The sequence below is a fragment of the Sciurus vulgaris genome (genome assembly GCF_902686455.1).
Source record: "Sciurus vulgaris genome assembly, chromosome: 13".
Classification (NCBI taxonomy): Eukaryota; Metazoa; Chordata; class Mammalia; order Rodentia; family Sciuridae; genus Sciurus; species Sciurus vulgaris.
This window is the reverse complement of record NC_136474.1, coordinates 51,867,876-51,894,542: the sequence shown is the minus strand read 5'-3', so window position 1 is coordinate 51,894,542 and position 26,667 is coordinate 51,867,876. Positions and strand designations below refer to the sequence as shown.

At 37.7% G+C, this 26,667-nt stretch overlaps 1 protein-coding gene across 1 annotated transcript in view; it reads left to right on the top strand.

The window, feature by feature from the left end:
* ZNF521 (zinc finger protein 521) overlaps window positions 1–26,667 on the top strand; it is a 270,355-nt gene that overhangs the window by 793 nt on the left and 242,895 nt on the right.

Below are 26,667 nucleotides of genomic sequence, written 5' to 3'. Positions count from 1 at the left end.
AACGGCTGCTGCCTCCTCGCAGTTCGCGACCCGCTCGCTCGGGCTCTTCTCTGCGCGCAGCCGGTGTAAACAAACCCGGGCCGGCGGACTCCGGCAACTGGACCCCGGCTCGGCCCGGCAGTACCCCTCTAGGATATGCCAACAAAGTTGACCGCCCTTCGCTTCTACTCCTCGCTGTCCTTTTCAGTCTTTGCATGTCGTGAAGGGGTCCAGCTCCCCGTTGTCCCCGTTGGAGAGGGAAGTTTGCGGGCATGTTTGCGTAGGATTTTGGGGGTGCACTAGTTGGCTGGGGTTGGGGGCGGGAGGCACTTAAGTTATTGATCCTGGTGGCTGTGGTGGAATGTGGCGAGGAGAGTCACGTGGCGGCCTCCTCCTCCTTCTCCACCTTCCCGAGCCTCCTCCCGGGAAAATCCGGGGAGGGCGGCCGCGGGGAGATTGGCGGTCCAGCGCTCCGAGGCCAAGAGCCGGGAGGGCGAGCGGGCGTCGCGCGAGGACCGGAGGAGGTGCGGGCAGCCAGGGCAGGGAATGAGGGCGAGGCGAAGGGGGCGACAGCTGGAGGCGGCCGAGGCTCCTGCGACCCTGGAGGCGGAGGACAAAGGGCGGCTTGTGCGCCCACCCGGGCCCGCAGGGTCCCGCCGAGGTCCGTGCGGCCGGGCCCCGCCCTCTGGTCCCCGGCGGCGCAGCATCCTCTTCCTCCTCCGCTGCCCGACCGTGTCTCCCAGTGGCCCGGTTCCTGCCACCCGGTCTCGCGGCCCCGTTGACGTCTCGGGGGAGGGGGTGAGCAGAGTCCAGCGCCCCACTCTACCCGGCCTCCGGCCGATCGTATTTATGAACTCGATTAACGGAGCCTTCACCGCACACACAAAGCCCTTTCTTTTCCTGGGAAGGGACGGGTGGGGGAGGGCCTCGCAGATTGGAACGCTAGCTTTTTTTTTTTTTTTTTTTTTTTTCTCCTCAAGTGCAGAAGTTTGAGTTTGAAAACGAGGGGAATCATTGACATATGTCTTGACACAGCTTTTGGGCTAATTTACATTCACGTGGGTCACGCGTTTTCTGGGAAAACCTAAACCCAGGCCCTGAAAGATGCAAGTGTGTCGGTGGTGAACAAATGAACGCCACGGGCGTGCGCGGGTGTCAGGGTAACCGTGGACAACGCGCGCTCAGGGGGACTTGCCGGGAGTCTTTGCTTCCTTAAAAGTAATGTTGAGTGTAGTACTAGGACAAACCTCTTCCTAGTCACTTGGAAACAAGAACTTTTCGAGTTGAATAGGATAGTGCTTAGTTTCAGCCTAGTTTAAAAGGCTCCAAAAGGCGTCTGAAACTTCGTGCAAGAATTTGGGAAGCTTTTTATTAAAAAAAAAAGTTTATTAAAGTTTGCACACTTGCTAGTTTTGCTCCTCCGCAGTTTCTGAACATTCGATTCACCTGCCTTTGGAATGAATCCACAGTGAAAGTTCTGGTGATTGTGAATGCATGCGTGCTCCCTACTTCCCGGAGAGATTTTTTTTTTTTTTTTCTTATGCACATAGGATGTTATGGACAATTAAGTGAAGCCCTCAGTTGGCTGTATTTGCTGAACACTCTTGGATAAGTCGAACTGCAAAATACCTGGATCTGACATTTGTGCAGTTCTTAGGTTAATAAGCAAAAAATACCAAGTGAAAATGAATAAAGAGGGCGTTTTATTCTTTTGTTTTATTGCCATGTTGCAAAATTATCCAGATATCTTTTCTACGAAGAAGACACAGCATCTGTGTTTCAACTGCCAAGCCCTAAATAAAATATTTACATTAAAAACAAAGATTTAGCTTCCATTTTCTGTGTGGGTTCAGAACACAGTGGTGTTCTCCCCATCAGCTGCTTGGATGACTCCCAGAAGAGGGAATGGCCTCAGGTGGGCTGGCTGAGCTTTGGGGGTGAGAAGCTGAAGACAGAAATAAAAATAGTACAGTCCTAACTGAAGAGCTGAGGCGGTTTGTTTTTCTTCAGGGTATGCATTTGCCTGGAAAAATACATACTTGGTCGAGCTATGTCAAATGAGCAATTGCAGTACTAGTAGCTGTTCTGAGAGGTAGAATGGCATTCTGGATGCCTCTTGTTAAATACCTAGCCCTTTCTTCAGTCTCTTGATTTCTTGTGTCTTCTTGGAAGGATCTCCATGTTTCTCAAAATGTGTTTTAGGAGTGTTCTGAGTGTGTGGATTCTGCCCATTATATTGTTCAGAAGATCACAGTTGTAGCCTGGAAAAGCCAAGGAGGAGTAATTATGACAAATATTCTGGACTTAGTAATAATAAGCATTGAGCAACACTTTGTTGTTAGCAGGTATGGAAAGGCAGTTCTGATATCAGTAGCTGAACTGACCAGCAGTTTTGCAATTAAGAGATTAAAATTTGATTTTATGAGATGAGTGACAGTACCTCAACACCATGGAAATTACTGTATAACCAACTTGAGGAGGTACTGGATACCATGAAAATACAATATGCCCTTCTAAATAAAACATGAAGTTCTGCATTTGATTTCCAACTAGTTTCTTACATACGAACTGTTTCTTTAACAAACAAGGTTTAAAAGATATTTCTGATATGGCTGTCACTTTTAATATAATTTGAAACTCATATCCCAGGAGAGTGGTTTACATAAGGCAGGTGAAAACATTAAAACAACATCTAAGTTTGGAGTTTTTATTTTTAACCAAGTGCTTAAAAATGTGAACTACCAGGAAATTTCTAACAAATGGATGAATTTGCTTTGGGAGTTATTATAAATTGAGTACTTTGAATGAATAATTATGTCTGTTTAAAAATTATGCAGGGTTTTCGGTTTGGAGCAAACTTTAGTGTGATTGTCCTAACAGCTCATGTCCTGAGAGTGGGTCCATATTTCTGGCTGTAGGGCAGTATACCCTGCTTGGGCTGCCTATTTCCTTTAAAGTATATTAAAACTGTTAAATACCAAAAACATTCATTTGTCTATTTGTGCAAGCTGTGAAAATTATTTTGAAACATGGAACTCCCTTATCCCTCCTGCCAAAGTCCTAGCATCAGTATCCCATCAGCCCATGTAGCAAGTCAAGAAACTTATTCCATTCTTATGCTCTGAATCTTCAGAATAATTCCTTCTGTCCAATGAAAAAGAGAAGTATAGATAGTATTTAGAGGCATGGATAGACAATTAAATGAGTCCTCCCGCCTTCTACCCCATTTGTATTATTTGGATATTTGTCTCAATTCCTGAGAGTAGACAATGGTATTTGAGTAGATTACCTGACTGAAAATAGTTTTGCTGTCAGCTTATTTTTAGAGGCAGCAAATCAGTTGTATCAAATTGGTCAATTGTGACCTATTTCTATTTTTCTTGCTGGCTCTTTATTCTATTTCTTGTGGTGCTTCTCTGATGGAAGTGTCCCAGCAATTTTACCTGATAACAAACAATTTTTTTTTTTTTGAAATTTACTCCAAAAAGTACTGTAAGAAGGAAAAAGTGGTCCTCGACATAAAGGTGTGATATATTCAGTAAGAGCCAAGTTATAAAGCTGGGAAGGAGAAAGGGGAGCAGTTAGTCATTCAAATGGCCAAGTTAAACACAAGACACAATTAGACTATCTGGACCCTCAGGTGTTCATAAGCCCATAGCAGGGACCTCTAGAGAGGAATGGTGGAAACTAGGGAGAAAGGAGCCCCCAAAGTGCCTTGTTTAACTTGGCTGTCACAGTAGCTAACCCTTTGTAACTTGGCACATTTTGAAGTTATCACACTTTTGATTGACCTTTTTCCCATTTACCATCTTTTGTACTTATAAAGCATTTATTTTAAGGAGAAGCAATTTACTTAAAAATATAGTGAAGTGGCAAAAACTTAGCTCACAATTTAAAGAAATATAAATTATAGAATTTGAATCCAAAGGCAGTGGATTTTAAGTTCCAAACCTTTTGCAAGTCAGAAATCCTATCTAGTAGGCTATATTCTCTAGTGGAAAAGTTCTGAAAATCGGGGTGTGAAAAAAGTCACCACAGGGAACTTGCATTGGCCTCAAAATTTAATAGAAACATTAAATTCATTAGTTCTTATTTGAACACATGTTTTTTCTCTCTTTGTTTTCAATGTGTGTATGTGTACGTGTGTATAGACAGGTGAAATATAACCCCCCCCACCACCAGTGTCTTCCTTATACTCCATGTATTTTATTTCTTAAAAAAAAAATCTCCCCACTAGAGATTTCACTTATGGTTTTGAAAATGATGCCACAGTAAGAAAACAACAACAACAAAAAAGCCCTAAACTTTATGTGAAAAGACAATCGCCTAAAGACAATGTATTATTTTGCTTTTAATTAAAAAATTGCAAGATGACTTTTTCCTGAAAATTATTATTTTTTGGATAGGCTAAACATGACTCTCTTTTAAATAACTAGATCTTAACCTAAGTTTTTAAAAAATTAAGATGGATGGATAGATATATATTACATAGATAGATCAACATTCCTTTCTCATAATTCTGAAGGCCAAATACTAATTGTGTGGCACACAAATGTCTGCTTTTACTTGGAGATCTGGATGTTAAAAAACCTGATTTTTGCAAATACTGCAGAAGCATTCATACCCCCTTCTGACAGTTTCAGTTGTACTTCTATTCATTTCTCAACCAGTGACTATTTCTTCCCTCTACCACCTCTAAATTATACTGACTAGATGTTGAAGTCATTAAATTGATTATAGTCCAATCAGTAGACAATCCGAAATAAACAAAAACAGCAATTACAGTTGGCAAGAATCCCATGAGTGCTAGTCAAAGTTCCAGAACTGATGGTCCAGTGAATCTTTTCCAAAACGCCGGTTTCACGATTTCAGGGCTTCTGGCAGCATCTTCTTAAAGGGAGGGCACAGAAATTCATAAGATTCCACTTGGCCTTAAAAACAAAAACATCTGTTTGATGCATGAGTGGATTGTTGGCTTTTATTCCTCCAGCCAAAAAAGGGCAAAAAATAGGATATCGAACATAAAAGCATACATGTAAAAATGAAATTACAAAGGGATTTGAGATTAGCAGCTTTTTATGAAGCAAGCTGTTAATAATTTCTCTTTTTTCTTTTGCCAGAGTATTCCCATATCCCTTAAAATTCATTGTAGTTATTCTTATTGACAGCAGTGGTGTCTAATAGTGATGACAGAATTTTTCAACTTTTTGCTTCCAGTAATTATACTTAGTTCTTTTTACTTGGTTATTTGGACCAGGGCAAGTCCTGTAGCAGATTGGTAGGATATTGCTTTTCATCTTATAGGAACATTTGTAATCCCCACCCTTTATTATTAAAGGAAGTTTGTGAAGCTTGGCTGGTCTGACAAATTCTAGTGAAGTACTTGTTGACAGAAGTTGAAACATTATTAAGTATACTTGCTTGAATTTTCATTTTGATGTAAGAGCATGCAATAAGGAGAAAGGTTTTGATAGTAGAAAAAAGCAAGTCTACCAAGATCAATTAAGAATTTTATGAAAGGTCTGTTTTTCCTATTACTATATCTTATTAATTCATCTGACAATTTACATTGCTGGCATAATGTCATTAATTCTGTTGCCATAGAATAAATTCTTTATGGCTGGATTTAAATGGATGACATGTTCAGTTTTTTCAGTTACTTTTAAGAGAGAAAATGATTTTAAGACTTGCAAATTTACAGCTTGCTTTAGCAGCCTTAAGTCGTATGTTAAAGAATGCTTTTGAATTGAGATTTTGATACAAAGGCAGATATTCTAAATCAAACCTCTCACTAAGTATTTTCCCAGATGTATTTTTTTTTTCCTCCATTCATTCCTGGTGTGCTGTCAAAGGTTAAAGTTAGTTCTTCAGGGTGTATGTGTGTTGGTAGCGGGGCAGTGGGGAGGGATGCATGCAACTTTCTAATCCCATTTCAATTAAATCTGAAATATGTTCCTGGTTTTTTTTGTTGTTGTTTGGTTTTTTTGTTTTTGTTTTGTTTGGGGATTACATGGTGCATTGGCCAGGACTGCATATACCTTGTTTGTTGTAATGAAAGTGTACTTGTCTGATTTAAAATATGTTCTGCAACAATGTTATTACGAAGCAATTAAAACTTAAACATTAAAGTTAACATTAGTAAATTTAAATAGCTCTGTTATAGTATTAATCAAATAGTGTAAGGAAGGCTTTTAAATGGTTTAAATAATTATGCAACTCTTGGCATAAAAGCCTGACACAAGATAAATCTTTGAAAACTAAGTAGAATCATGGCTTTAAAAAAAAAAAAAAAAAAAACTTTAATTTTAGGCAGCTTGGGCTTTTAGCATGCATCACATTCCAACTCTAGTACAAGTAATTATGCCAGTTTAGTAATTATTAGAGATGAAAGAAATTCAGTAAGATACGAATTCTTTAAAACTTCAGTAGCTTCAGTTTTAGCAGGGATAATGATCAAGCAGCAGTTATCCGGCTGCCTGGGGACCCTGTCACAGCTACAAGCATTGGGCTGATCTTGGGGGTATCATTATTATGGCAGCACACACCACCGTTAGCATTTCTTCTCTAGATGTCTGATAGCAGGTTTATAATTTGGTCATTTAAAAATAGATTCAAATATGACTATCTAGGAACTTCCTGTTCTTAGAAGATAAATAAAAAATGAATGCATATATTTAAAAATGATTATTTTTAGATATCATATTCTTTCATGTCATTGGATAGTAAATGCTTTGAAAAAATTCTGAAAAGAAAAATATATGTACATGTAAGCCAGTCATTTGCATGTGTATGCATGTTGTGCATAGGTGCATTTTAGGTCGTCTTATTTCAAATGAAGACGATTTGGTTTGGAAAGCATATACTGTACTATGCATGCATGAGCATAACTCCTCCAAGCTCAGTAAAGTCAAGTGATTGACATTCAGAATGTGTATTTTCATAATAGTGCAGTTGTTGGAATTATATTTTGGTATTTTGATTATGATAATTTTTTATATATGTGAAACTGAAAGGTTTCAGCCTCTTAGTTATCACAACACACTATGAGATATATGTACACACTAATGTTATATGTGAAATGCATTTTGTTTAGCAGATCCATATGTATTAGCCACTTCTTAAGGAAAAAATTGGATTTTCTTAGTAAAAATTGGTATCATTATAAGGATAATAATTTCCTTTAGAAATTAAAATTACCGTATCATTGGGTGTCATGATTTCACTATTTTTATTACCTTTTCTTTTCTTTCTTATTATTGGCTTTTCCCAAAATTTCTTATCTCAACAGAGTAACAAGAGCAATATATCAAGATGGAAATTTATTCACCTGGCAGGGACAAAATTCTCATTGGTTATGGAGAGTCCCATGTATTAATACATAATACATTTGTGAAAAATTGTGGAGAGGTGAAGCTTCCATAAGGTGAACTACAAATTGCTATATTATAGGGGTTTCTGTGACTACTTTAAAAAATATTGCAAGGCTTTAAACTATGTATTGAGTTTTCGAAACAATTTCCAGCCTTTCCATATGTTCTTTAATGTTCTTTTCCTTCACGATAGAATCAGATTAGGTCTGGTAGGGGCCTGAATGAGACAAAAGATGGTTTTAAACATTCCTAATTATTTAGTTTGCTCCAGTTTTTGTTTTTCAGAAGCATGCTTATCATCATAGTATCAGTCCTTTTGTCTGTCTTTTACTTATTTTTCTATATTAGAAAAGGCAAAAAGGCAGTAAAATATTGGCAAACACTCTTCTATCAAGTGCTAAGGAAGCCAGAACAAAACTATTGGTGGGAAGGTGGTGCCATCATGAGTTAGTTGAATACCATAATCATCAGCCGCTGTAAGGAGTCTGAAGTTCCTTTTTGTGGGGGATTTGGGGCTGTCAGTGTATAATATGCAGAGTTTTGCAGACATGAGGCAAGGGGAAAGAAAAAAAACTATGAACTCAAGAGACTGCATCTGAATTCCTGGAGAGGATTGAGGAAAAAAAACAGGGTTATAAGTATTGGGAGTTGGATATTAGGGCGAGTAGGGAGTGAGCTACAGAGTTGAGCGAGCAGAGGGGTAAGCTCTGATTTTCTGCATGCACTTTTGGGCAAGCCACTTCTTACCCTCTGTTCTCTAGGATTCAGATTTCCTCTCTACAACATGAGGGGGTTCATTTATTATTTAACAAATTTTGTTTATGCCCCCTCCCCCCAATCTCTGGTGCCTTTGGTATTTATTTCCAGGCACTGTGCTAAGTTCTGAAGATTAACTTGTCAATCAAACAATTGTAAGTCTTGCTGTTTTGAAGTTTATAGTCTAGAAACCTGGATGAGGTATTTAAATGCCTTCTGCTGCTTTTTAATTGCTGTAAGGAGGTTATTTAAGGATGGCAAAGGAGGTAAATGCATATGGTGTTAACTTTTTCTGTGAGTTGGGTCAGTTGAAGCAGTTAGATAAAACGCGTTTCAAAAGTGTTTTTGCCATCACAAGTTTGATGAGCTACAGTTTTTAAGAATGGCGAGCTTTGTTTCTCTTACAACCAAAGACATCCACTTAAATTGAAACTACTAAGTACAACATATAGAACACTTACTTACAACTCCTTTGGTCTTAGGTTATTGATGCTACCATATCTTTACCCCTCCTAAAAGTTCTGGAGAGCATTCTTGAAAGTTGACTGTGTACTAGTGAAACTAATTAATGTTTTTTAAAAAATTCAAAGAACTTATGGCATCGTGTATAATAATTAGAGATTCTTGGAGAATGTGATGCTGATATTCAAAACCAACAAAACTAAACTTCTGTTAGGAACCTCTGCTGTATAAAATTGAGGTAAGACAAATTGCAAGGAATTCATCCCATTAAATATGCAGGCACAGAATACTGTGGAATTCCAGCAAGTTGGTACTGAAAAGTCCATAGTGGACAGGTTGGATTATTTTTCTCCTGAGAGACGGATGATGCTTTGAGATAAACTTTTATGAAATCATGGATCATAAATGTAAGACAACTTAGGAATAATGATATTGAGTATCTTGGTGGTCCTCATGTTCTAAGATGTGCCTGGTGGGGTGAATGGTGATAGAGGAGTGTAACTGAAGAAAAAGATGATCGGCATGAAATCCCTTTGGCCTCCTCCAACATCATACAGGTCATTTACATAAGTATTGCATCATTATACCTAATTTTTAATCTTCAAAATAAAACCATTACAAGATAATAACACCACTTTATAGCTCCTGTTACATGTAACTGTTTTTTTTAATACTTACTGATTTGCATATTTAAAACCCCAGTGTGAGTGTGATGGGCTGGCAGGACTCTGGGGTGGTTTCTGTGTCTCTGACCCTGTGTCTCCAGGCTGGGAGAGTGCTTAGCCAGATGCCTGACTTACACTAAACTTCCACGGAGATGAAATCACATCATTTCTTGCCAGTAAAATGAAGATTCAGATGACTTCTGAGTTCCCTTCTAGCTCTAACATCCTACAATTTTCATATTAAGAAATTGTGATTTTTGTAAGTTGATTAGTAATTCATATTAAATGGGACAAACATACTTTTAAATTGTATACTTGTTTGAGGTATAGCTGATAGAACTAAGTCAAAGATTGGCCAGAATCTCCAAAAACAGGTCAAGTGGTCTTAATTTATACTTAGGGAGCTTATATAGAAGGACACTTGTAAATACATGGAACCAATCTTGGGGCCTTTAAAGGAATTTTACTCTGTTTAAGATTTGGAGTTTCCACATAGCTGTTTGTAACTTCTAGATGAGAGCCCCGGACCTGTGACAAATTTAATTCACTGGGGGTTTGTCATGTCTCCCTGTGAGCAGCCTTAGCAGCAGTACCTGTTTTGGACTAGAAATTGTGTGCATGTAGAGGGTGGAAGAGTGGGGAGATAAACTCTCTTATTTACTTGGGTCTCAGGTGCATTTTTGCAGTGGGATGAGTTTGGGCCTGCAACAGTGCAATCATCTGAGCCAAAATATAAGTGTGTTGCTTTAAGGATGGCATTGTAATTTAGTTTGACTTATGTTGACTAGCCAGTTTCAATTCATGTCCATCCATTTGTCCAAATGCTGGTATTATTTTCATACAGCACCAGGTTCCTAACCTCTAATGATGTTCATAGCTTCTCACCAAACCTCCTTGAAGCTTAGGTTGTGGTTTCTCAGGTCAGTTTTGTATAATAACAAAGCCTCAAATATTGTTTTCATCTTTTAAGCCTCTTTCTACTTCTTCTGGGAGACTTTCTCTGACTCTCAGTTAAAATGACCCTTCTCTCTATTATCCCTTCTATACCTCACAGTCATAGAAACCATGGCACTAAGTTGGTTTGCTGTTTTGTCTATAGACCCTTTGAGAGCAGTTTGGTGTCCCTTTTCTTTAAATCCCTGCAGAATAAAATGTAGATGATAAACACAAACAGATGCAGCAATCCAGTCATGTTTATTTAACAGATGTTTGCCTCACATCCATCATTTACTAGTCCAGGAGTGCTAGGAGTTGGGGAAGCTATGAAGGAGATAGATATGTTCTACATCCTGGTTATGGTCTAGTAGCAGAAATACATTACATACAAGATGCTAGTAATTTCCAATCCTGTGAAGGTGCAGTGCTGAGTATTAACATTTAACAGAGGTATCAGTGAGGTCAGGGGAAAGATCTACAGGTAGCACTTTCAAGCTAAACCTGAAGTTTTATGTTTTCAATTGAAAGATATTGAATGTGATCATACAGTCTATGGGAAATTTTACTAAGTATCAGCAGTTTTTTTTCTTTTGTTTGTTTGTTTTTTGTTTTTAATTTGTTGAGCATCAGATGCATGGGCAACTGGAAGGGACAAGTCTGACTGAGTTGCTTGTGGATTTTGTGGAGTCAACAGTCCATGAAAATATGTTAGATGATTTGTTTGTCCTTCATAATGTTAACTCCAGATTGTTCTTAGTTTTACAGTAATAGTAAATACTTTCCACTCATGTATTGGTATCCCTTTCACACAGGGCTAACTTAGGTATGAGGTTTGGCCATCTTTTATTTGTGTGCCTGGCTTTCCCATTCTCTGTAAACTTCCTGCAAGTACATCCATTGAGTTTTTATTACATAGATCTATTGATTCTTCCAAAAATCTGGGTTTGTTTTAATTCTTAGAATGTCTATATGTGAAACAAACTCACTCATTTTGGTATCATAAGCCACATGAACAACTATTCTATTTTATCACAAATAGGTGTATAGGGAAATATATACCTGTCCTGTAATGTTTCTTCTCAAGACCTTTGCAAATTCTTATCACAGTGCCCACATGAAGGAGCTTAGTAAAGAGTAAAATAAGATAGTGTGTCATCAATCCAGCAGTGCATTCTCTAACTAAAAGCTTAGGTAGAGAAACTGGAAAATTCTAAAAACAGCAATCTTTCTACCAGTACTTGTTTTGCACTTTTCAGCTCATGTTTCCTATGCTTTTTCTGTTGTCTCTATTTGAGATAGTATTCAGAAGGGGAGGGGGGAGCCTATGGTTATATGTAGGAATCTGGCCTTTACCATCATCCACATAGTTCTCCAAGCCAGGTCAGAGTGAGATGCATCTATATCCTGGACAGGCTAATAATATGTTGCTCTTTCCAACTATTTTTTTAAATATCTACTTCATGGTCATTATTTAGAAGGGATGAGTATAGCTAGTGGTAGTATACTCAGGCTGCTACCGGGACTATTCTTAGATGACAAGGCATACATGTGGGTATCATTTTTCTTCAAACAAAAGTGGGGGTTATCTATGTTGTCTTCCTCCCTAAATCTATGGATTAGTTCACTCACCCTTGCTATAACAACATACCTTACCACTGGGCAACTTATAAAGAGATGTATTTGTCTTGTGATTCTGGTAACTGGGGGGGTCCAAACATCACGGCCTCCTGGCTGCAGTGTAACATGGCAGGGAAATGGAAAGGGAATCAGCTGTATGCAGAAGGCGCTGAGGCAGGGGGCAGCCTCACTTTATAACAACCTGCCCTTGCCACAACGAATCCTCCCCGGAGATTCCTTTAGAGAGTGGTTAGCCCCATGACCTAATGACCTTTCACTGGGTCTCATCCCTTAAAAGTTGCATCACCTCAGCACTGCCATGCCTGTGACCAAGCTTTCAGCTCATGAACCTGGGGGGACAAACGTCCGCACTGTAGCAATATGTTCCTAGCAGCTCTTCCATATCAGCATCCCTCTTCCATAGCAGGACCCCTCCCCTTTAGTTCTAACAGCTCTGTGCTGTCCACTGTGTGGTGGTCTGTCATTATTCAGCTCTTTCCTGCACTGGTGGCCATCAGGATATTTCTATTTAGTTGCTTGTCTATTGGTGTCATTTACCATTTTATATATGTTGCTTCACTGAGGAGACATGAATTCCTACAGACCTGTTTGAGTTTTATATACATGAGGTAGATTCCTAAAAATGGAATTATTGGTTAAAGGGAAAGTATATTTAAAATTTTGATAGACACTGACAGTCTTCCCTCCACAAAGGTAGGACCAAGCACACTGCTCTTGGCAGCAGGGTTGGAGATTACCTGTGCTTACATACTTTGTCTTTACTAATGGGACTTGGGAAATAAACAAACACACAGGTATTTCATTGACATTTTAATGAGCATTTCTATAATTATGAGGTAGATTGAGCTCTTTTCAAATGTTTATAAACTGTTTATATATGTTGTTTTGTGAATTTCCTTTTTATTTCCTTGACTCATCTGTCTTTTGATCTGAAAGAAAAGCTCATATCCTTATGAAAATTAATCCTTTGTCTGACTTATGTGTTGCAAATGGTTGTCATTCAACTTTGTGGTGGTGATTATTTTTCCTTCACCATATGAAAGTTTAAAATTTTTATTTCCAGTTTTGCCAGTGCTTTTCTTTGAAATAGTAGATTTTGTGTCTGACATAGACAGGCATTTTTCTGATTCTTCTTTTAGTTCCATATCCCCCATGACAGTGGCTTTAGGGCTTTGTCTCCTCATTCCCACACCTGTGTCCCCATTTCTTCAGCATATTTGTGAAAATATAGTAGGTGCTTGGAAAACATTTAGTGTATGGGGAAAATTATGTGTGATGGTTAAGAGCATAGTTGGAATTCTTATCTGGTTGACATTGGGCTAGTTGTTTAATCACTTTGTACTTGAATTTTGCTATCTATAAATGAAGGTAATAATACTAACTAATTCATAGGGTTGTTATGAAAATTAGTCAATTCATACAAACTCTTAGAATAGGGTCTGGTAGCAGATGTTTTTTATTCTGACTCTCAAAAGTCTTTTCACTTTGATGCACTTCTGGTATGCAGCTCTCTTCTATTCTAGAAAGTTCTTTTTTGCTATGACTGAAAGAGTGTTTGAACATAGCCCTCCCTGAGTCCTGTCTAGAGGCATGGGTGTGTGTGGGGGAGTCCTCACACAAGTCCTTTCAGGGTTCAGACTGCTCTGGCTAGAACCTTCACACTGGCCAAGGCAGGAATCAAGTTCAAATTCCAACTTCACTTTGCCAAATGTAGAGAATTCTGAAAGAAGAATTCCTGTAGAAACTCCAATTAAAAGATAAAGGAAGCAGAAGTGAAGCTAATTAATCTTAGAGCCTCTGCCATCTTTTTGGTAAGTTACTTTCTTTTAGGTTCTTTGCAAAAGGCCCAAAGCTAATTGACAAAGGTAGTCTAATTGTTCTTGGGAGAGGGACTAGAGACAAATAATTCACGTATCCTTACAAAGCTTTAATCATAGTAGATTTATTAATAATCCTTAAATTTAAAAGATAAATCTGAGCTTGGGTTTACAAAGGAATTATTCGAACAAGTGGATGATTTTTTTTTGCATCACCTCAGTTGTGGGTAAGATTGTCTAGGAGCATTTTCTTCTAGGATTCAGAGAGGGTTTCTGTGTGGTCTAGAAGCACCTGTGGGTACAGAGTGTGAGAGTGGAAGGAAGATGTAGGAATGTGTCTGCTTACGGGCTGTTAATCACCCGTTTGTGTCTGGCTGTGTCTAGCCACTGCTTTCCTTTTATTTAAAACCTTATTTAGGGGAAGGTCGCTGAAAATTTCTTCTTTCTTAATATCTTCTCCATTTCTTCTTCAGTAAATCCTAACTCTTCCATTTGCTTTATTTTTATCTCCCCTTACCTTCCCCTGCTCCTTCAATGGCCAGTCCTTCTCTCTCCTTTTAGGCCATGAAATCACCCAGTCCTCACTCCCAGATCATTTGACTCTGGCTGTCCCTTCGGGCTTTAGAGACTTAGCCTGCCAGTGCCCACTGGTTGACCTTGGCACTCATTTGTCCGGCCATACTCTTTGTAGACACTATCTTCTCTTTTTTTTACTTTAACTAAATGATAACTGTCATAAAGTTGACTTTCTATACAGACAAAGTCTAAAGCCTTAATATATCCAATCAGATGACTTTCAAATATCCATTTATCCTTTTTCCTTCAACCTTAATGCTAAATGAAGTGAGAGAAATAGTAATGAAAATCAGAGTGGGGAGAGCCAAGAGGATTGTGAGAGGCCACTTTTAATGAGTGGAATATCCTCAAATGATGGCAAGTGACAGAGGAAGTTCCACTTTGGGATCATTTAATAGACATTCTAGAAAACACTTTAAAAAGGGCATTGGGCTCGGATGGTAGTTTAGTTCCCTAAAAGGTTGGCTGTGGCTGGGGATGAACGTCCGTCAGGGAAGAGCCAAGGGGCACACTGAGTGCGGAGCATTGCAGGCGCCGGAGAGAAGATACCCATCATGGGTCTCTAGAGCAGGGAGATGACCTGCTCCATCATTTGCAAAACCCCAAGGGCTTAAGTGTCATATTTCAAGTCATGCCATGACTTCATGACAGACCAAGGAGGAGAATCTCAGTCTTTGGGTTTATAATTCTGGGAACTGTCTTCCATGATTGTGCACTTTCTAGACTATGGAAGGAAAGGCTCCTTCTCACTCCTCTCAGACTCTTGACATAATGAAAATCATGGGCTTGTTGCTCTGTGAGAGTTGTCTTCCCTACTCTACTTTTACCTGTCAGTGTCTCAGGCTTTTGGTTCTGTCAACATGTCACAGCCAGTAGGTGCGAGGGCCCCTGCAATTGAATCTTGTGTGCCATTGGACCTTTCCAAGTAAGCCTCAATTTTCTTACCAGTAAAATGGCAAGAATCTGCCTCACAGAATTCTTGTGTTAGGAAACTGATGTCAGATGCCTAACACATATCTGGCTCATTCCCTGCCTGGTCATCACTTTTTATTGTGGATGAATTCTCTGGGCAGCTGGGACAGTGTATATGTCTTTCCCTCTTTTGTTTCTCTCTTCTGTAAAGTCCTTGGTGTGGTGGGGCACACAGTTTTGTGGCTGCTTAGCCTTTTAGTCTGAAGAAGAAAATATTTCCCTTTCTGGAGAAAGCCTAAGGGGAATTGTGTGAGTTTTTGTATTAGATTCTTAATAACCATTCTCTATTATGAAAGGTGGTAATCGAGTTGGAGGAGAGTCAAGTTCACTATTTATGGTACATACTTTGCATTTGCCCACCTGTTTGTTTCCAAAGACACTCTGTCTTCATTTGACCTTAAATGAATCAATTCTGTGTCAGTTATTATCATCCTCATTTTATTGGGGGGGAAGGGAAACTGAGGCACAGACACTGGGCTCATCCTCTTGGCATGTTTGAAGCCAAAGAAGATTGTAGATTTGTTTACTTGAAAATTGAGCAGTCTTTTATTCCACAGCTTTCAAATAGAAGTATCCAGGGCCAGTGATAAACAAAAGCAAGAGTTAGAAATAATCCTTTCGCCTTGCAGTCTCTCCTCTGGTGTTCCCTTTTGTTTTGGTATTTAGATCTGATTTTTTTTTTTTTTTTTACCCCTTTGTAGCACCACTCTCTCCAAGAGAAAGTTGCTTCTCCTAGGGGGGAAAAAAAAATTGATTCCATATTAGTCACTTGTACCTGAGAGAGACTTGAAAGCAGTGAAAACCTGACAGATCCCTAATTGTGTAATTAAAGGCTTGGGCTTTTGATTTAAAAAAAAAAAAATTGAATAGCTCTGGGAACTGATCTGGGAGGTATTTTTATGGTGGAGGGGAAAGCTACGGAGGGATGCAGGACAGTTTCCCCTGTGGTGGTGATGTCTTAGTAGAACAAGCCCCTTGCAAAGGTTGAGAGCCATTCAGAGGTCTTCCCTTTGATGCTCTTACTCAAAGGTCAGGAGACTTGCTAGGGTGGAGTCCACTAGCTTGAGTTATAGGAAAAAGTGAGTAGTGGTTGGGTCTGCAAAACTATAGACGGATGTCTCACTTTGGGAATGTCACATTGACTGTTTTAAATACATGGTGTGAAACAGCTAGAGGAAAGCAAATTCATATTCTTACTGGCAGGTTAAGGCATTTTACCACCCTGAAGGCATGTCTGTTTTCTTTTTCTTCTTCTTCTTTTTCTTTTAATTGTAAATATGCCACTTTTGGATACAGTATTTTCTTTTTTCATTGCTGTGAAAGGTGGACACACCTGTGTTGGGGATTTGTCCCAAGGACTGGTGGGACATTGACCCTACCATTCCCCCGCAAAAATCACTCCAGTTTTGAGGTCTTATTGATGGTATTCAGAGATAGCTTGTTTTTCTCTCTCCCCCCCATATAAATTTTCATGAGAGCTGGATTTTTTAAAAATTACAACAATTAGTAATTAAGAAAATCAAATAAACCCTGGCTCTTTGGTTCATTTTTTTTTTTTTTTTTTCTTTTTCTTTTTCACAGTGCTGGGAATCAAACCCAGGGCAAAACAAATAAATATGGGTGTTTATTTATCAGCCATTCTCCTCTGTGCATGATTGATATGGTTGATTTTACTTTGTGTGTATTTGATTATCTGATCATAAATCACCATTTAAAAATATGTTTACATAGAGCATATGTACTATAAAATATTTAATATATGGTCACATTATGTTGACAAGTCAAGATTGAGACAATCTGAGTGGGAACATATTTCCACAAACCACTATTAATTTATAGTTACTAAGATAATGGCATACACGTTCACTTTCAGTTCTGTCTGGGTAACTCTGTAAATTGTGTATTGATTATGCTAATAGCACTGGTGTCTTTATTACTTGTCTGCAGATACATGCAGATTGAATGCACATTTGGCAAGGTTGTTGTTCTGTAGGAAAAAGTACATTTTCTAAAATCTGGATTTTTGAAGATTGTGTAAAATTAAAGAAAAATTAAACACGTGGAAACAAGGATTTCTTTTTTATTTTTGCATTCTAGGAAATGAAAAGTGCAGTTAAAAAGTTAAGAAATTATGTTTATATTTCTTCTTTGTTTCAAATTCCTTAAGGAAAGTGTTACAGAAATGGTACTAAATCAATAATAATCTATTTTTATAGTTTATTTTTGGTTGTGTGGCTTTTCTTATTTTGTGTAAGACTGAAGGATCCTTAGACATTCAGGATTGTATGTATTTTAAAATTTATTAGTCTTAGAAGACAAAATGGATTTCTCTTTTTTTCAATTATATGTAAATTTTCTTGTAGCTTATAATAGCTCATTAGTCATAAATCACCATCTCACTTTTTGCTCTGATCTTTCATTGTATAAACATGTATCTTACTTTATAAGATTTTTCTTTTTTCTTTTTTCTCTTTTGCTGAGTCATCACATTACCAAAGCAACTGTTTAGAAACCATGTTCTTATCTTCCTAAACAGGATCACTTACAAATGTGGGCTTTCTACTTGTATGTTAGCTAGGAACAAAAGGAAAAAAAAATTTTTTTTCACTCGTTTTCAAAGAATTTTCCACTTTAATCACGGTTTGATCTCTAGTTTGTTAAAGAACTATTTGGACTTGCTGAAGGGAAAAAGGAAAAGGTTTTCATGTTTCCTGGGTGTTATGATTCTATGGTGGGACATTAGGTGCCCAAATGTGTTTACTTGACAATCTTTAGACAAACCAGTTGTCCCTCTTTCAGATTCATCATTATAATTAAGAAGAGAAACTTCTCTTAAAAAAAATAAAAGAGGCAATTACTAATAAAGATAATTGAATGATAATATTGGATTTGTGTGTGTGTGTGTGAATCAGTAGTTACATTGTATAAGAACTGTTACATTGCAGCAAGCCAGTGTTTCTTGTTAAAAAAAAAAGTAAAGAAAAGAAAAACTCCCAAGCCAGGGTTTCAGTAATTGTTGAGATAGTTTACTTTTAAGTGTCCAATTCAGAAACAGTCTTGCAATTTGATTGACTCTATCTAAACTTGCTGAAGAAATAAGTCTTAGGGAGTAAGATGTCTCTCAAATACAGACTTCTTGCCCCAGATTTCCTTTGCTGGGTGAAGTAACACTTCCTCACCGTCCTGTGATAACTGAGCCTCTAGGCTTATTTAGTAAAGAGGAAATAACTAGACACTTTCCCAAATATCCAAATGTCTAAATCCTAGCTTCAAGGACAGTTTCACTTATGACTGTGGTTGTCCTAAGAAGCATTTTTCAGTGTATTTAGTCATTATTGAAGTAATTTGTTTTCCTCCAGAGTGGTTTTTCAACAGTGTTCAAATTACTTCACTGTAAAAATTTTAGAACTTGAATACATGGGTATTAATAATATTTGTAATATTTTTCTTTATATTAAATGGAAGAAGGGGTGTTGAGGCTTGGTTTAAGATTGAGCAAAGAAATACCAAAGTTGGTTTTTGTTTGTTTTTGCAGGAAGTTAGAGACTATATGACATTCAGGTGTGTCACTGTTGAAGGTGAAAGCAGTGGGTAGTTGAGGTCTCAAATCTGACAGGGGGAAAAGCTAATGGCAATAAACCCAAGTCCAAAAAATGAGACAATAAATAACAGGAAAAAACATTGTTTCCTGTAAAACTGTCTACAACACACTTTGGCAGGACAAATTTTTCTTTTTTTATAAGTAAAAAAGAAAGGAGATTTGGACTATGTGTACCCATTTGTGTCTTCTTTTATATATTTGTCCTGATTTCTTATGGTTTCTTATATTTTCTTTAACAAGACTATATATACACTTTAAAATGACCATTTCAAAATATTTGGGCTCTTTTATTTATTTATTTAAGAAAAGAGGTTGATTTGGGCTCAATTTTGGAGGCTGCATTTCCAAACAGCAAAAGATAGGCCCTGGGCAGAGTGCCCCTTGGCTGGATCACTCCATGGCAGGAACATGTGTGTATCTCTGGTAGGGTTTTGGTAATGGTAGTTGTCTACCATTATTACTTGGTCTTATGAAAAGGGTTATGTAAAATCATGTTAACTTGCTTAAAATAATGGTTAATAATTTCTTAAAAGATGAAATACAAATGAGATGTTAGAATTAGTATCTGTTTTTGTTTTACATTTATTTTTCTTCAAACTTATGTGTGTTTGAAATAAAACTAAAGTAGAAGACTCACTGAAGATCTCTTAGGTCCTAATAAATGTCTTTGGGGTTCCTGAAAACCTCTTTTACTAGATTGAAATGTTAGCTGATGTGATAGTTCTGTCCAGATTTTCTCCAGCTTTGACATTTATGTGCCACTATTTAGGCAAGTAGGAGGATGAATAAAAGAAAAAAACAAAAAACAAAAAAACTGGGTGTGAGAGCAGCTAGAAAAGTAAGTCACTAGCCTGGATGAATATACCCATTTTAAAACCAATACATCAAATTTATTTCTAGGAATTTCTCCGCTAAACCTGATGCCTGGCAAATACTGAGACAGGTCCACTTTCTTTTACCCGTAGTCAATCTACCTCCTGTTTCCATAGAGATTTTCAGGCCGATTATTTCTTTTTTTGCCACTGATATAGTTTGCACTTTCTCTTCTTTCCTGGCTTATGTTCTGTATTAATCTTCCTGGTCTGGTCTTTGTCCATCCCATCCTCTCAATGACCAATGGCGCATCTTCTAAAATGTCAACCAGATCAATCACTTCCCTACTTAAAATTTCCATAGGGTCAAGGTTGGCATGTGAATGTTTCACTCAGTGGTTCTTTCATGACCTAGCCACTCTTCCAGCCTGGTCTCTGTATTTCTCCCTCTCTTTGCCCCTTATTTGAGTGGCACAGAAGTACTTGCACTTCCTTGAAAGCATGACATTGCTTTATGCATTTGTGGCTTTGTTCACATGTCCTCGGTTTAGAGAACTGTGTTCTGTTTGTCCTCAGTGCCATCTTTCCTTCAAAACTTAGAGCTGTTCTGCATTGGGTAAGATGTTCCTTCCCTGATCTAGATGCTTCCCTATTTGAGCACTTGTCCCTTTTTCTGTACTCATTGATTCTTTCATCTGTTTATCTCCCTGTATGAGAGTGCTTGCCATGCCTTGTCATATCATGACATATGCAGAAAAATGATAAGTTTCAAATGGAAAACTTGGGTATGTGGACAAAACCCCACAAGGCAGGAGAAACAGATTTATAATTTCTAGTCACTCCAGGTTATCCCTGGCTACCTTGAGGGTTGAAAGCATAGGTATCGCCAAACCTCTAACCTACTTTGGACCAGCTAGTTTGGAAACTAGAGCAGAATGCAAAGCTCTTTGGACAGGGACCAGGTTCATCTTAGATTTTGTACCTCCAGGATCTTAGCCAATGCCTAATACCTCATGGATTCCCAGTAAATATTTGTTTACTGAAGTTGTGATAAGACAGCCATAGTGATTCATTTTAAAATTAGTTGACCTTAAAGTAGGACTGTGTTTCTAACTTTATTTGGAAGTTGATGTGCTGAAGTTGCTTTCTTCTTTTGGATCTTTAACTTTATGCTAAAGAGGGACTAAGTAGAAGATAGAAATTTGTGTATATTTGTGTATAATTTTCTGATGGGAAGAGGAGAAACTTTTGGTTTGGTACCAAAGTGTATATGTGTGTGTGTTTTTAAAAATCTCTCCCAAGGCTAATTTCTTTCCACTCAGCATCCTCCTACAAGAAATTTCATTGTAGATAGAGAGTGGTAATAAATTCATGTTTGGCATGTTCTCCTTGATAATAGCGCATCTGTGATATTTCTCTTTAGTCTTCAAGCACCACGATAGACCTGTAGAACAATCGAGCAAAACCACAGAAATTCTAACCTTCAGCAGTGTGATTTTTTTTTTAAAATGTGGAGATAATTCATTCTGTCTGAGAAGATTTTGTAGACAAAGGAATGAATAGATGAAAATGGGTTTCCTCTCCTTCTAGAAAACAATGTAGTCACTTTCAAGAATTTAGTGTTTGAAAAACAAAAATTGCAAAAAACAAAAAACAAAACAAAACAAAACAAAAAACCAAGAAGAGCATCCTCTTAACTTTGACTACTTGTGCTCTTTGGACCTGTTGGTGCTCTCTACCTGGAATGACGTCCCTCTTCTTCTAAGATGAGGCTGCAGCCCTTGGGTGCTCATTCTTAGCCATCCCACTGATTGCTTTGCTTTGTTTGTTTGTTTACCTTTTGTTGACAGTAAGAAAAAAAAAATGAGACAGCAGACCAGCAGGCAAGTGGTGGGACAGACGGCTGCACAGTCTGGCAATGCTGCAATCCTTCATTAGAGCCTGCTTGCCATTTTATAACAGTGTGCGATTTATTTTCCCTAAATCTGTTTTCATCTTATGGGATTTCAAGTTAGAATGCATATCTAGAGCCCAGAAAGCACAAAATAATGATCCCGCCCTTTGGTTTTTGAAAACTGGGAAGGCTTTCTGTTCCTCATTAACTCTTTATAACCTGAAGGTAACTTTTCCTCTGTTCTTAAAAAGTATAAAGAGAAACCGTGAATATGATTTGATGCACGTGTAGGGAAGAAGTATTTTCAGACCAGGTTTGATTTGTGTAGGTAGTCTTTGATTTTCTTTTCAGGGATGGGGCTTCTAAATATGTCAGTAAACCTATACATTTAGTTACCTGTACACATGTGAAATTTAAATACAACATTAGACAATAAGTTATTTTTTGGCACAAGAAGGTTGTTGATCTTAGGTTGTTAGCCATCATTGTAGTGATCTGGGGGAGATTTGAGTGTGGAATGTATTTGTATAAATAATTTGTTTACTTACCTAGTGTAAAGTTCCTAAATATAAGACACTGGCTTTTAGTGCCTTTTTAAAAGAAGATATCTTTAGATACTATATAAAATGACAAAGCTCTTTTTTGTCTTGACTATTCCACTAGTAATGTGGTATTAGGACCACTTTTTCTTTAATATTTATTGTAGTTGTAGGTAATTAAGATCCAGGAGGTCATGGTCATCACAATAAAACCAATACTGTTTCTTTAGAGCTACATTTTTTTTATTCAGTGGTTTCTTGAACTCACTTGGCAGTGTGTTGGTTGATTTAAGATTGAGTAATTCATGCCCTGGTTGTTTAATTTGGTGAAAAACTGGCTATGACTAGAGAACAAAATGTTAGGAAATGGTCTAGTTTTAAGTTTGCGTGTGTGTGCATAAGTGGAGTATTTTGGGTTCATTCATCTCTTGCCAACCTTAGTTGTTAAGTAATCTTCTTGTATTCATGTTTACATCATCCTCAGAATCTTGTGTTTCTGCCACTCTTATAAAAACAGACTCTGTTTTCTAAGGTAGGGCTTCATGCTTGGAATTAACCAGGAAAAGCCTCATTTATATCTCTTGCAAGAAGAACGGGGGCCTGCACTGTGCACTCGCTGCCAGAAGTTTTTATAGTAATACTTTGTATCTAGGCTCTGGCTCTTACCATTAAATGTGCTTTTTATAGAGTACCAAGTTATAAATGTAGTGCAGCTACGGCATATTAATCTTACTGCAGAGATTTAATGAGGCAGTTGTTTTGCGATGGACACTATTGGGAGCAGAGAGCGACAGAGTTTTACTTTACCACTGAGCTGCAGAAATATTCCTTGCCTGGTAATAATTATAACCACATGATCTCTTAGTTTTTCTTTCTTTTGCCAGTGCTTTTCCATGCAAAAGTGGCTTGGAAGGAGGTCCATTTCTAGGCAGTGAAATGGATTGGAAATTGGGCCGTTCTCTCAGTAGTTTGACATTTTAGCTTTGATCAGGCATGGGATCCTTTTTGCAAAGAGAGAAATATGTAAGATGAGTTTCAAGAATACAGATAGTCTTTGCCAGTCCACTGAGATGGCTTTTAGATATTCATTACTTTTACTTGACTTTTATATAGGTTATAAAAAGTAAATGTGGTGAAACCTCATTTTTACATGGACAGAATAGAATTTCTGCTGGTTGGCCTTAAACTGATCCCACACTTGAAATTAATTGAAGTCCATGGGTTTATTGCCTCCCAACACTTTTAAGCCAGTGCAATTTTTCATTTTCCCCAAAGTTGTAATTTTATTAAACCAAGTTAAAGCAATAACAATCCTTATGAAGAGGAGGATGAGAAGAAGGAAAGAACTACCTGCCAGAGAACATAATAAGGGGAAAATCATACCTCTTTTAAATTCTCATTTATAGGTAATGTTAACAGAATTGGAAACAGGATGTTGCCATTTATTTTAGTAATAATAATTGTGTCTGTATTCCAAAATTCAGTGTTTGATTCGCATCAGAACACTGTAAATCCAGTGTTCCATGGCACCCTTTGGAAGGGGTGAATTGGAAAGTTGGTTGAGCAGGTGAGATCATTTGTGATGGATGCAACATGCCTGATGTGCACCATTTAGGGCAGAGGAGAGCATAGTGCCTGCAGTTAAGACGTGCTTTGCAGTTGCCCTGTAGGGGGTATGGGAATATTTTAAAATATTGCCCTTTGAGTGGGTTTATAGCCAACAATGTAGTTGGAAGAACAATTGTCCTTCATGCAGTGGTGCTGGGGGCAGGGCAGCACTTACAGGCATGGACCTTGTATTTATAACCCCTTAGGTTGAAGTCAGAGGTTTGAATGGCTAGCAGAGTAATACAATTATTTTTTATGATTGGCTCTCAAAGGACTTTATAAAAACTACATCACTAAGGCCATGTGCAATTACTGAAGTGTAGCCACCTGTGGGAAAGAAATGGTTGACAATGTAAGCTTTCTAGAATCTTCCTACATCAATTGGCATTAGGAACGGAAACCCCTAACATAAATAAACACATCTTTTGAATGGGCAAGAAAGAATTTCTCATGAAAGCGAAGGTTGGAAAAATCTCCTTACAAGGAGAGAGACTGAGATTCTAGTACTCATTACGCTAAGGCATCATAGGCTATAATCGAACCCACCTCCCAGAGGGTCCCGCTTAAGTGTTGACCTAAAAACAAATTCGCCAGTTGGCTGGAGCATGCATCCTAAAGTTGCAGCAGAAGTGAATCAGCTTGACTGACTTCAGTCCCCAAAGGGTTCTATCTGTAAATGCAGAAGTGGAAGCAAAAACATTTTTATTAGTGTTAAAATGACCCTCATTCTAATAACTAGCCGTAGTGTCAGAAACATGGGCTGGGTCATTCTTCAGCTTTTAAGAGTGAAAGCATCAGGCATTCACATTTGTTTGGTATTCTTGATATTAGATTTGTGTAAAGCGCTCATATTCTTGAATAATAAGGAAGGTGAGTTTTTATCATTTTTCTTGGCATACAATTTGAAGTATTCAGAGAATCTCCTTATTTAAAAACAAACAGGTCTGCAAACTTGATGTGTAGCATTTAAATAATCATATTAAAATTCAGACCTAACACCCACATTTCCCTGAGTGCTGTCAGTTTTTTGAGAGACTGGAAACTCATGCTAAACAACTAAGAATATTCAGAGTGTGCCTGCTGCTTCCCAACAAGTATTTGGTGGCATGGGGGACACTTAGCCATAGTGGGGACAGTTATTTATTTTCTTGAATTGCTCTCTAGTTTGGCAGTATTTTACCACTTGGCTTTAGTTTTTGGAACATCTTTGGACCATTACCCATTTGTTGTGTCTGTAGCTTTAGATGAAACATTTAAAAGCAGGAGACTCAAATGCAATGGGTCTTATAGTGTCAATTTTGGAAAATGTAGATCTTTTAAAATTTGGAGGTAACTAGTCTATTCCTGTTAGCAAAAAAATACTAATACAGGACATTTTAAGGAACTCTCTCTCTCTCTTATTTTCCTTCTTCCCTTTTTTACCATCACTAAATAATATTTACTAAGCACTTACCTGGAGATGGTGCTGTGCTGGGCAAAGCACAAGACAAACGGAAAAGATCCTGTGATTACTCCCCCAGGAACAAGCAGTCTGAATCCCAGTATATTGAAATGGGCACTGTGTAGAGCATTGAGATAATAATTTTCCAGATGGCAAATCAACCCAAATTAGCAATTTACTTAAATACTATGTTAAAAACAACAACAACAACAAACAAAACTACTTGCTTTTTGAGATGGGAATTCTGCTTTATTCACGAACCTGAAAGATGATTATATATGATGAAATGAGTTGATTTGGGCATATGAATCATTTGAAGGGTGGTGATAGAGTTAAGTCCATTGCAGAAGCAAGGAAAGGCTTTGAAACAACTGCCAGACACAAAAAAAGATGAATAAGTGACTTGTAGAAGTTGGGTTCCTGGAAGCATGTTACATGTTGAAGTGTGTTACATGCCGATGCGTGTTACATGTAAGGTAGCAGGATGCACTTTCAGACAGCGGGATGAATGGTGGATTCCTCTCTAAAATACTTGACTGTTTTTGGTTATGTGGAATTTTGGATGTAACATTACAATATTTATAAAACATTTAGAATATTAAATAAAAGCATCAAATATATTATAGTTAGATTAAAATTAATATCAGTCATATAATGAAATAGGACTATAGATAATGCTTTGTATATTTTTAGGTATCTTGTATAACTTTTTTGTAACTGTTGCATTGGTTAGTCAAGGTCTTATAGAAAATAGAGATCTCTAGTTTGATTTGAAACAATTTATTTCTGACTTTGGAGGACTTTTTGCAATTAGAAATTAGTATCCCATAAAATTAAGTCACTGATTATATTATCCTAATTTCTCCTAGAGAGTCATACTCTTTTTCTCTCCCTCTCCCCCTCTCCTCTCTCCACTCTTTCCTTGAAGAGGAGCAAAGTCACCAGGGTTTTGGGATGTCACTTGTCCAGAATGAGTTACAGGACAGCATCAATAGTAGAAAGTATTTATTGAGGACTGGGCATGTAGCTCAGTGGTAGAGCACTTGCCTTGCACATGCAAGGCCCTGGGTTCAGTCCCCAGCACTGCACAAATAACAACAAAAGAAGTATTTATTGAACCCTAAGTAAAAGCAGTATATAAGCTTTATCCTTTTCTTTCCCCTGTTTGTGTATTATTCTTAGCGCTCAAATGGAACTATATTTAGTTTTCACAACATTTGACTTTTCAACATTGATAATGCCAATTCAAGTTGCTGATTTGATTATGATTCATAATGGCTCTTCATATATTTTCTTTTTTTCTCATAATTTTGAAAACAAAAGACATACTGATGTATTTTCACTTGAGTTTGTGTTTGAAAGACTGTTTTGCTGTGTGGTACAGCTTGTTTTGCTATTGCCATCTAACGAATAATGGAGTAACTGTGTGTTTTGACCAGCTTATGAGTAAAGGTCAATTTTGTGCCTATGGTAATTAGCTTAGCTTATTCTAGACTTTTGTTTAATTCTGGTAATTTCCCATGAAAGAATATATTTAACAGAAAAGAAGTTCATTCTTAAGCACAGTGGTTCCCCCCCCCCCCCCCCCCCTTTGCATTGGA